The 12,994-nt window shown below is 36.5% G+C and overlaps 1 protein-coding gene across 1 annotated transcript in view; it reads right to left on the bottom strand.

The window, feature by feature from the left end:
* Positions 1-12,994, bottom strand: part of RPS6KA5 (ribosomal protein S6 kinase A5) — a 176,452-nt gene that overhangs the window by 116,491 nt on the left and 46,967 nt on the right. The window lies entirely within an intron of this gene.

Here is a 12,994-nt window from a genome sequence, read left to right as displayed (position 1 = left end):
AAGAGTGCTCTGGTTGAATAAATTTGGAAATAGTTAGCTTAAACAAGGTTTAACAAGTTTTTTTAACACCGAACCTCACAGATCCTGCACCATAAAAATATGCATGTGGATCTTCAAGATTGTGATACTTATATTTGACAAACTTATTGGACCACGAATTACTTTTTATAGTAATAACCTATTCATATTGTGTGAACCAGCATTCTGTGATAAGAAAGACATGATTAAGAAAGGCTTGGTCCAAATCCCAGTTCTACCACTTAAAAGCTCTGTGACCTTGAACAAAGTACTTAATTTCTCTGTTTCATATCCCTGTAGTGTAAAATGGGGATAATAAAAATTCCTACCCTCAAAGCATATTGGTGTCTACAATTTACTTTGAAATGTATTTTTATTGGGTTGGCCGAAAGGTTTGTTTTTTTCCGCAAGATGGCTCTAGTAGCACTTAGTTGTCTTTAACTTCATTCAAAACAGTTTTGTTAGATTGTATGTGACAGCTGTCATATCAGCGTGCATTTAAAAAAAGACATTAAAATTGGTGAATTTTTGTGTAGCCATTTTAATATTGAAGATGGAAGAAAAAAGCAACATTTTCAGCATATTATGCTTTATTATTTCAAGAAAGGTAAAAACGCAACTGAAACACAAAAAAAAGATTTGTGCAGTGTACGGAGAAGGTGCTGTGACTGGTCAAACGTGTCAAAAGTTGTTTGTGAAGTTTCGTGCTGGAGATTTCTCGCTGGATGATGCTCCACGGTTGGGTAGACTAGTTGAAGTTGGTAACGATCAAATTGAGACATTGACTGAGAACAGTCAACATTATAGCATGTGGGAGATAGCCAACATACTTAAAATATCCAAATTGAGCGCTGAAAATCATTCGCACCAGCTTGGTTATATTCATCGCTTTGATGTTTGGGTTCCACATAAGTTAAGTGAAAAAAACCTTCTTGACCGTCTTTCCGCATGTGATTCTCTACTTAAATGTAATGAAAATGTTCCGTTTTTAAAACAATTGTGATGGGCAATGAAAAGTGGATACTGTATAATAATGTGGAACAGAAGAGATCGTGGGGCAAGTGAAATGAACCACCACAAACAACACCAAAGGCCGGTCTTCATCCAAAGAAGGCGATGTTGTGTATATGGTGGGATTGGAAGGGAGTCCTCTATTATGAGCTCCTTCTGGAAAACCAAACGATTAATTCCAACAAGTACTGCTCCCAATTAGACCAACTGAAAGTGGCACTCGACAAAAAGCATCCAGAATTAGTCAACAGAAAATGCATAATCTTCCATCAGGATAACGCAAGACCACGTGTTTCTTTGATGACCAGGCAAAAACTGTTACAGCTTGGCTGGGAAGTTCTGATTCATCCGCTGTATTCACCAGACATTGCACCTTCGGATTGCCATTTATTTTGGTCTTTACAAAATTCTCTTCATGGGAAAAATTTCAATTCCCTGGAAGACTGTAAAAAGCATCTGGAACAGTTCCTTGCTCAAAAAGATAAGAAGTTTGGGGAAGATGGAATTACAAAGTTGCCTGAAAAATGGCAGAAGGTAGTGGAACAAGAGGGTGAATATGTTGTTCAATAAAGTTCTTGGTGGAGATGAAAAATGTGTCTTTTATTTTTGCTTAAAAACTGAAGGCATTTTTTGGCCAACCGAATAAAAAGATGGATTGATGGACACATATAGATATGGACAGATATGTGATAAAGAAAATACAACAAAATGTTAACTGCAGAATCTGGATAGTGAGTGTAAGGATATTCAGCATACAATTCTTTCAAATTCTCTGTATTACATTTGAAAATGTTCATAATAAAATGGCACATAATAAAATAATACCTACCTCACTGGGTTGTGATGAGGATTGTATGAGCTTAATTCACACAGTGTTTGCTGTGTTCCAACAATATTATTAGTGTTTGTAAATAAATAAATGCTTCGGGACTACAATTTTATGAAAATTAGACCCAACTAAGAACTTCTGAAATTAAAAGTTTCAGGGGGAAAAGTAATTTCAGTGTCTTTCTGAAGTTTAACTAAACATAACTTTAAAAAATATTTTTAATTGTGGTTAATAACACAAAATTTACCATCTTAACCATTTTTAAGCATCAATACAGTAGTGTTAACTATAGGTACATTGTTTACAACAGATCTCTAGAATTTTTTCACCTTGCAAAACAAACTACATTGAACAATTCCTCTTTTCCCTCTCTTCCAAGCTCCTGGGAACCACCATTCTACTTTCAGTTCCTAAGAGTCTGACTATTCATGCATAATTTCATAGTGGGAACAAATCAGTGTACATGGCCCTGCTTCAAGCTCACACTGGCTTCAATATAAATCTAAAACGAATACCAAAAACATAGGTAGTATCTTAAAGTAAACACACAATAGCATATCCTCCTGTAGTATGTCAAGCAGGTTATAGTAAAAGTGAAGCTCACAGGAAACCATCACTTTTGAAATAATGATTTGGCTCTAATTGAATGTTAAATTCTGTTATTTTACTGTGCAAGATTTTTGAAGTTTAAGACATTATTAAAGAGTCAAATGTTACAAATTATCAATCCTGTTTCTCGCTGTTAGGAGCCATCTTTTATTTACTGTGAGATGTGTATAGGCCCAGCTTTCCAAAAGCATTGTCCAAATACTATTTCTCCCATATCTATATTTGCAGCTGGACTAGGAAGATAAGGAACTATCTTTTGATACACAGACACTTCAGCCTTTCTACACTAACCATAGAATTATTCTCATAGGAAATTAAAAGAGGCCACAGATTAATTACACTTGGTTCTACAAAGCATGCCATCCCGGAAAGCCTGAACATTCACAAAGATTGTTCGTTCATATAATCTGTGAAGGCCTGCTTTTGTTCATAATCTACTACCTCTATTATTTGGTTTCTGACATAAATTAACACTTTGTCTGCAAAGGGAGCTCAAGGTTTCCCCAACCTCCAATCCTGGGGAGAAGGAATTGACAGAGCTCAAGATGAACAGCACTGATGCCTTCGGCATTTGGGGAAGGAGTCATCACAGTGGTAAAGGTTTCCCCAGGAGGAGGAGGTTAGCTCTGCTTTCTTCAAGGTATGTACTCTTTGGAATCTCCTCTCTTGGCCTTAGCTGTGGACGAGTTTATTTACTCTTTGTATTGCTTTTCTATCAAGATTGTTACCAGGTGGCTGGTGAGTTAAGGTAGAGCTTGGGAGACGGTCTTCCTTCCCTCATACCTTAAGCCCCAAGGTCCTAGGAATTCTGGGCTTGAAAAGAGTTTAGCCCTAGGCTTATAAAAACACACTTTATCCACCTCTAGTTTCTCTGAGAATTTATCTTTCCTGGCCTTTCCTTGATTAAGAATGGTTAGATTCTAGTGAACAAGCTTAGAGAGTAGTATCTGCTTAGGGCAAAGGGGCCCTGTGGCCCAGTGCAGCTCACCAGGTCAATGATTCACTTTGGGGTAAGGGACCAAAGATCAAGCTTGACAAAATGTACTCCTTTGCTTTACTCTGTCTTGTCTTAACCTCAGTTGGGGCCCAAGCAGATGCAATAGGGTTTTTTACCCAAAGTTCATAGCTTACATTAGGGTTCACTCTTGGTATTGTACATTCTATGGGTATGGACAAATGAATCCACCATTGTAGTATTTATATCATTCAGAGTAGTTACTGCCCTAAAAATCCTCTGTGCAGGTTTTTGTGTGGACACGAGTCTTCAACTCCTTTGGGTAAATATGAAAGAGCACAACTGCTGGGTCATATTGTAAGAACACATTTAGTTTTATAAGTAACTACCAAACCGTCTTCCAAAGTGGCTGTATCGACTCTGCGTTTACACAAACAGTAAATGAGAGTTCCTGTTGCTCTACATCCTCACTAACATTTGGTTTTATCAGCGTTCTGAATTTTGGCCATTCTAATAGTTGTGTAATGGTATCCCACTGTTGTTTTAATTGGCATTTCCTTGATAACATATGATGTGGAATATCTTTTCATATGCTCATTTGCCATCTGTGTATTTTTGTTGGTGAGGCATCTGCCAAAGGTATTGGCCCAGTTTTTTCAATCAAGTTGTTTATTTTCTTATTGTTGAGTTTTAAGAGGTCTTTGTATATTCTGGACAAGTCATTTATCAGATAATATCTTTTGTAAATATTTTCTTCCAGTATGTGACTTGTCTTCTCAGTCTCTTGACATTGTCTTTTGCAGAGCAGAATTTCTGAATTTTAGTAATTTTGATAAAGTCCAGCTTATCAATTCTTTCTTTCATGGATCATGCCTTTGGTGGTGTGCCTAAAAAGTCATCACCATACCCAAGGTCATCTAGGCTTTCTCTATGTTATCTTCTAGGACTTATAGTTTTATGTTTTATTTAGGTCTGTAATATACGTTGAGTTAATTTTTGTGAAGGATGTAAGGTCTGTACCTAGATTCAATATTTTGCACGTAGATGTCCAGTTGTTCCAGCATCATTTGTTGAAAAGACTAGCTTTGTTCCACTATATTCTCTTTTCCTTTGTCAAAAATCACTTGACTATATTTATGTAGGTCTATTTCTGGGCTCTCCAGCCTGTTCCTGTCCATTCTGTCCTCAATAACACACTTTCTTAATTACTATAGCTTGATAGTAAGTCTTAAAGTAGCGGGTGGTGTCAGTCTCCTGACGGTTCTTCTTTAATATTGTGTTGGCTATTCTGGTCTTCTGCCTCTCCATATAACACAGGCTCCGGACGCGCAGGCTCAGCGGCCATGGCTCACGGGCCCAGCCGCTCCACGGCGCGTGGGATCTTCCCAGACCGGGGCACGAACCTGCGTCCCCTGCATCAGCAGGCAGACTCTCAACCACTGCGCCACCAGGGAAGTCCTAGAATCAGTTTATTGATCCTCACAAAATAATGTACTTGGATTTGATTGGGACTGCATTGAATCTGTAGATCAAATCTGTAGACCAAGTTGGGAAGAACTGACATCTCAACAATACTGAGTCTTTCTATCCATGAACATGGACTATCTCTCCGTTTATTTAGTTCTTCTTTAGTATCCTTCAACAGTTTTGTAGTTTCCTCATATAGATCTTGTACATATTTTGTTAGATTTATACCTAAGTATTTCATTTGGTGGGTGTGTGCAAATTTAAATGGCACTGTGTTTTTAATTTCAAATTCCACTTGTTCATTGCTGGTAGGTAGTGAAGCAATTGACTTTTGGTTATCAATCTTGTGTCTTAAAACTGTAATAAAGCTGTAATCTCTTATTAGTTTCAGGAGGGGCTTTTGCTGTTGTTGTTGTTGATTCTTTCAAATTTTCTACATTCTCAATGTGCTTTTAACTTGCATTTTCTTGATGACATGTTGAACATCTTTTCATGGGTCTATTAGTCATTTGTATTTTTTTGTGTGTGGGAATTGTCTGCTCAAATCTTTTGTCCATTTTTTTATAGCATTGTTTGCGTCTTAACTGCTGAGTTGTAAGAGTTCTTCACATATTTTAAATAAAATATTTTGGCAGACATATGTTTTGCAAATGTATTCTCCATTCTATAGCTTGGCCTTTTATTTTCTTAATTTTGTCTTTTTAAAAGCAAATTTTAAAAATTTTGATGAAGTCCATTAATTATTTTTTACAGTCTACGCTTTTTGGATTCTAAGAAATCATTGGCTACCCAATGTCACAAAGATAATTTCTAAAATATTCTTCTAGAAATTTAATAGTTTTAGTTCTTACATTTAAGTCTATGATCCAATTTGAGTTAACTTTCTTGTACAATGTGAGGTAAGGATCAAGGTTCTTTTTTTTCTCATACAGGTATCTAGTTGTTCCAGTACCATTTAACAAAAAAAAAAAAAAAGAAAGAAAGAAAGAAAAAAGAAACCCTCTGTTTTTTTTTACGATTGATTTATGTTAGCTCATTTGTCAAAAATCAATTGACCATATAAGTATGGGTTTATTTCAGAACTCTCTTTTCTGTACCAATGGTCTATGTGTAGCCTCATGCCAGCAGCTCACTGCCTTGGTTATCATAAGTCTTGAAATCAGGTAATATAAATCCTCCCATCTTGACCTTCTTTTTCAAGACTGTCTTGTGTTTTGTTATAAACTTTAGTATTAGGTTTTCAATTTCTATGCAAGAAACCCTGCTAGGATTTTGTCTAGAGTGTTTAATTATAAACATTTATTTTCATCTAAACTACTAGATTAATAGTTTAACCTATTAACTATCTAATATAATTATTGGTATGGTTGGATTTGGGTCTACCATTTCTGTTGTTTGGTCCCATGTTCCTACTTTCCTGACTTGTGAAAAAAATACTTGAATGTTTTTAAGAATTTAATTTCAATTTTCACACTCATAATTTAGCTCTACTTCTCTGCATTACTTGTGTAGTTGTTGCTCTAAGGAGTACAGTATACATCTCTATTCACAGTCTTCTTACAGTTAAAAAAAGTACCATTTCACATAAAATATAGAAACCTTGCAATCATCCTTCCCGGTATAGCCATCATACATTATATGGGATTTATAACATCTTCTACATATGTTATAAACTTCACAGACAATGTTATGAGTTTTGCTTATATGATACATTTTATAAAGAAATAAAGAAGAAAGAGAGAGACAGACTTTTGCACTTCTCCAGATACTTATCATTTCTGATGGCCTTTCTTTTCCAAGGATCCAAAACTCCATGTGGTATCACTTTTCTTCAACCTTGAAGAATATCCTTTGACATTTCTGTATTATGGGTGATGAATTTTCTGAGTTTTATCTTAAAGAGTCATTCTTTTACCTTTATCTAAATTTTTTATTGAGATATAATTAACATACCATAAATTCATCCTTTTAAAGTATATAATTCAGTGTTTTTTAGTATGTTCACAAGGTTGTGCCATCGTCACCACTGTCTAATTCCAGAATCATCTTCACTCTTGAAGGATATTTTCCTTTGATATAGAATCAAAGGAAAATATCCAGGCTTTTTTTTCTCCTTTCTATCAGCACTTTAAACCTGTCCTTCCACCCTCTTGGTTTATGACATAGGTCAGTCATTACGTGGATTATTGCTCTTCTGTCTGAAATGTGTTATTTTTCTCTTACTGCTTTCAACATTGCTCTTTATCTTTGGCTTTCAACAGTTTTGCCATGATGTGCCTTTTTCTTTTCTTTTCTTTTTATAATTTTTATTGGAGTATAGTTGATTTACAATGTTGTGTTACTTTTTGCTGTACCTCAAAGTGAATCAGTTCTACATATACACATATCCACTATTTTTTAGATTCTTTTCCCATATAGGTCATTACCAAGTATTGAGCAGAGTTCCCTGTGCTAACAGTAGGTCCTTATTAGTTATCTATTTTATGTATAGTAGTGTGTATATGTCAATCCCAATCTTCCATTTTTATCCCTCCCCCCTTCCCCCCGATAACCATAAGATTGTTTTCTACGTCTGTAACTCTATTTGTGTTTTGTAAATAAGTTCATTGGTACCGTTTTTTAAGATTCCACATATAAGTGATATCATATGCTATTTGTCCCTCTGTCTGACTTTACTTCACTCAGTATGACTATCTAGAGGTCCATGTTACTGCAAATGGCATTATTTCATTCTCTTTTATGGCGGAGTAATACTTCATTGTATATATGTACCACATCTTTATCCATTCCTCTGTCAATGGACATTTAGGTTGCTTCCAGCCATGATGTGTCTTGATGTGGACTTCTTTGGGTTCATTCAGCCTGGCATTCACTGAATATCTTATATCTGTAAATTTCTGTTTTTCATCAAATTTGGGGAATTTCTGCCTTAATTTTTCAAATATTTGTTGTATCCCATTCTCTCTCCTCACCTACTTAGATTCCAATTGCATGTATGTTGGATTGTTTGATACTACCGAAGAGGTCCCTGATACCCTATTCATTTTTTTCTAATATGCTTTCTCTCTGTTCTTCACATTAGTTGATTTGTTCCATCTTCAAGTTCATTTACTTTTCCTTCTGGCACCTCTATTCAATTGTTAAATCCATCCAGTGGATTTTTAAATTTCAAATATAGTATTTTTCATTTCTAGAACTTCCATGTGGTTCTTTTTCACTGTTTCTATTTATCTGATAAGATTTCTTATTTTTTCACTCACTGAAAATATGTCATTTTATTTCACTGAGGATACTGTAAGAGCTGCTTTAAAATTCTTGTCTGCTATTGCCAATATCTCATTCATCTCAGGCTGGGATTCAGTTGTTTTTATTTCCTCCTGGGATATATTACATTTTCTTGATTCTTCATACTTAGGGTAATTTTGGATTGTACCCTTAACATTAACCCTTAAATGTTAATTGTAAAAATTCTAGATTGTTATTCTTTCTCCAACAAGAGTTGTTTCTCTTGTTTTAGCAGGCAAATATCTTGGCTTGGCCTGGCTTGACTTGAATTACAAATCTGTTTCTTAGAAGGCAGCTCTAGGCCAGTTCAGATTTCTTTTGTATTTAGCTGAGTTCTGAGTCTGTTGTACTCATGAATGGTTCAGAAGTCAGTCAGAGGTGTATGTACAAATTTTGTACACAAAATTTGAGGACTCTCCCTCTTCTAAGGCTCTTCTCCTTCTGGAATTCCTTCACTATCTTCAGTAGCCAAGGTTCTCTGACTTTAGTTTTCCAGTTTCTCTGACAAGAGAGACTATTGTTTTTTTACCAGAGTCCAAAGAATATGGCCTGAACTTACCCAGAAACTAAAATTAGTGAAAAGGCAATGATTCCTTCCTCCCCTCCTACAACTGTGTACCCCCCATAAGAGTCTATCTGCTTCTGTTCACTCTCAAGTGCCTTAAACATTGCTTTTTCTATTAAGTTCAGTTTTTATAGTTGTTTTCTGCAAAGTAATTCTCCAGTAGGGGGTCTTATTCTGACATTACAAGAAGCAAAAGTCTTCCTACAGTCAACATTATAATAGTAGTTTCTGCTTTTCACTTCAACTACTGCCCCAGGAAGTTAACTTCAAAGAGCAAATAAAATTTTAAAGGTGATATAACATAGGCCCATCTCAAGGATCTTGAACTTAATAGCCATATGATTCTTTCTTTTACATAATATCTGTTAGACAAAGTTAAGTGATCACACATATTGAAGCAAATCTTTAGGAAGCTCTATCATATTTAGGCGTGGGGGAGTATTTGTTAATTAAAAGATTTTTTTTTTTTCTTTTGCGGTACACAGGCCTCTCACTGTTGTGGCGTCTCCCGTTGCGGAGCACAGGCTCCGGACACGCAGGCCCAGCGGCCATGGCTCACGGGCCTAGCCGCTCTGCGGCATGTGGGATCTTCCTGGACCAGGGCACGAACCCGTGTCCCCTGCATCGGCAGGCGGACTCTCAACCACTGTGCCACCAGGGAAGTCCTAAAAGATTTTTTTCATTGTGTTAATGAAAAGACACATAAAAGCACATGGTAAATACGATGTTATACAGAATCCAAGCAATGACAAACATATATTCAAGCATGTGAGTCTAGAAGTCAAAATGGTTCTCATTTCTCTATTATTATCTTTCATTGTAATTAGAAGTGTTTGAACATGAAAGTCTAAAAATAAACTACATTTCTCTTAATTAAATTGTTAACCCAAGAGCAAGAGCTCAAACTTCCCAGCAACACTACTAACATTTATTAGAACAAGACTTAAAATATTTACACACTTTATTTCAACCTAGAAGTGCAATGAACATCAGCCACTTACAGAAAGCTGTATTTCTGAGTCATTCACATGCCTTGGTAAAGTCCAAAATGATATGCTGATTAGATGATCCAGGAGCTACCTGGATGCCTGGGGCTTCCCTGGTGGCACAGTGGTTAAGAGCCTGCCTGTCAATGCAGGGGACACGGGTAGCCCTGGTTCGGGAAGATCCCACATGCCGCGGAGCAACTAAGCCCATGCGCCACAACTACTGAGTCCACGCACCACAGCTACTGAAGCCTGCGTGCCTAGAGCCCATGCTCTGCAACAAAAGAAGCCACCGCAATGAGAAGCCCACGCACTGCAACGAAGAGTAGCCCCCGCTCGCCGCAACCAGAGAAAGCCCGCATGCAGCAACGAAGACCCAATGCAGCCAAAAATAATTAAATAAATAAATAAATATTTTTAATTTAAAAAAAAGAAAAGAAAAAGAAATAGGCCTGTACTAATGACAGAGAGAGGACTGTCCATTGCCTTTCCTCATACAGAAAGAGAAAAACAAATATTTTATATTAACACATATATGTGGAATCTAGAAAAATGGTAGAGATGAACCTGTTTGCAAGGCAGAAAGAGTCACAGATGTAGAGAACAAACGTATGGACACCAAGGGGGGAAAGGCGGGGTGAGATGAATTGCGAGGTTGGGACTGACAACTGATATGATATGATATGATATGATATGATATATACACTGATATGTATAAAATAGATAACTAATGAGAACCTGCTGTACAGCACAGGGAACTCTACTTAGTGCTCTGTGGTGACCTAAATGGGAAGGAATCCAAAAAAGAGGGGATATATGTATACATATGGCTGACTCACTTCACTGTACAGTAGAAACTAACACAACACTATAAAACAACTATACCCAAATTTAAAATAATATATTAGGAACTATCCCATTGAAAATCCTTCCCTTCTGGATTAGTGTTATTATCTTATAACATATACTCCCTAGTTAGGAAATCACTTTTAAGACTGAATTTAACTAAGCCCTTTATAAGAAGTCAAAAAATATGTTTGCCAAAACTCTAATAAATTTCAATATTTAAATGACTCCCTTTAGAAAACAGTTTAACAGTCCTTAAAGGAAAAATCTTATATTATACAATGAATATAAAATACTTGGTTCTTTACACTATAACTGGATTCCTTCAGCTCCTCCTATAATATTAATATGGTTATGTGCACTGTGGGAAACTATGACTGACATAACTCTTAAAATAATAAATTTAGACAAAAAAAGATAATTGCCTTTTCTCCCAAATTTAAATAGCTTTTCTGTTTGTTTTTTATCATAAAATAATCCAGGTTCACAGTTTAAGAAGACAGACAATAAAAATAGGACTAAAGTAGACCTTGAAAATCTCCCATAGTCCCACCACTGAAAGATAACTATTGTTAATCCTCGACATATTTTTCTAAGATCTTAGCCATAAACATATGATTGCTAAATGGCTTCTTATCCCAACTTTCTAGGCAATTCTATTACCAAACATAATTTGTAACACACATTATCTATAATTTTTTTTTTTTAGGTTGTGAGATATTTAACTTGGAACTTCCCACTCTTATGGAGGAAAACAATCAGTAACAACACATTTTTTATTCTGTTGCCATAGTTTCTGCTAAGCTGTACATATGTAATTGCACAGAGCATGTGCTGAAATCATTTCATTAGATCCAATGATTCGCTTATGTTAAAGCTAAGAAAAGGCTTAATTTAAAAGCTCTTAAGCAGAAATAAAGAGAATAATGCTTCTGAAGCCATTTCAAGTAGGTTTCTTGGTATATGACTAAGGCACTCATAAACCAGATTTTATTCAATGAATTAACTACTTATTAAATTTACAATAAGCTGTGAAAATGTAATTTAATAGAAAAAATTATGGAGTCTGTGGACATTAAGGGGAATATCATTATCATGTGAAGTTATCAGACAACCTCATTGAGAATACTGGTTCTCATTCACTCATTTAAGAAACATTTACCAGTGCCTACTAACACCTGAACTAAGTGTTAACTTCTTTTGCTGACAAGCACAGGATTGAAACTGGCAAAGATGACAGAATGGCTGGGAAATTCTGGACCAGAAGAAGAGGTGGAGCAAAAACAAAGTAGGAATAAGTATTTTGCTAGCAGAGAATAAGTGGACTGTTCTCTTTAGCTATAAGAAAAATGTGGGGAAAACAGTAAAAATATTACATAAAATAGGTACATGAAATGAGATGATTCCAAACCTGGACTGCCAGATTAATTAGTTTTAATTGAATCCATAAGCAATAATGGCTCTTGACAAGATGAAGGTAAGGTTTTAGGAAGATTATCCTGGCAGTAATGTGCCATGCAGATAGAAGCAAGGAAAGACTAATACTAAAAGCTGGTGAGGTTATTGCAATAAACTAGATGTGCGCTAATGAGGATCTGGTCCAAGTAGAAACTAGAAGGAAGAGAAAATAATGAACTTAAGAATCACTGAAATACTCAGTTCAAGAAACATTCGCTGAACACCTGACTTGGATGCTGAGACTGCAAAAGCAAACAGGACAGGGTCCCCACTTTCAAAGATAAACTAACGGAACTTCTGTTCCATTTTCCCCCATTGACCCCATATCTAAAGTACAAGAAGTGAAAGTCTGGGCTTCCCTGGTGGCGCAGTGGTTGAGAGTCTGCCTGCCGATGCAGGGGACATGGGTTTGTGCCCCGGAGAGGCTAGGCCCGTGAGCCATGGCCGCTGAGCCTGCACGTCCGGAGCCTGTGCTCCACAACGGGAGAGGCCCGTGTACCGCGAAAAAAAAAAAAAAACACGAAATGAAAGTCTAGTGAATGGTAGTGTTACTAACAGAATTTTGTTGAAAGGGGAAGTTAAAAGGGAAAGTTGAAAGGGAAAGTTTTGGGGTTTCAACACTGATTTTGAAGCGATGGCATGACATCCCCAAAGGGCTGTAGTGTGGGCAATTCTAGAGAAGGAGCTAAAGTTCTGCAGAGGTAGCAGGCTGATGGGGATCAGGACATGCCACCCCAAAAGACAGTACCTTGGTATACTGAATATTTTAAGCTGAAGTAACGTGAGAAACAGCACATGCAAGAAGGACTTTCTGACCTTCTCCTGAAGCATGTCACAAACCCCTCATGTGCAAGGGGCCCTCCCTATATTCAGAGGAAAGGAGCATCCTTATCTTTGAAGACAGGGGACACAGAGAGGAATCTGAAGAAACAGGACTTGCTAAGTTTCCCCCAGTTTACTACCCA

Source organism: Lipotes vexillifer, unplaced genomic scaffold (genome assembly GCF_000442215.2).
Source record: "Lipotes vexillifer unplaced genomic scaffold, Lipotes_vexillifer_v1.1 scaffold751, whole genome shotgun sequence".
In the NCBI taxonomy this organism is placed as follows: Eukaryota; Metazoa; Chordata; class Mammalia; order Artiodactyla; family Lipotidae; genus Lipotes; species Lipotes vexillifer.
This window is presented reverse-complemented; position numbering and strand designations above follow the sequence as displayed.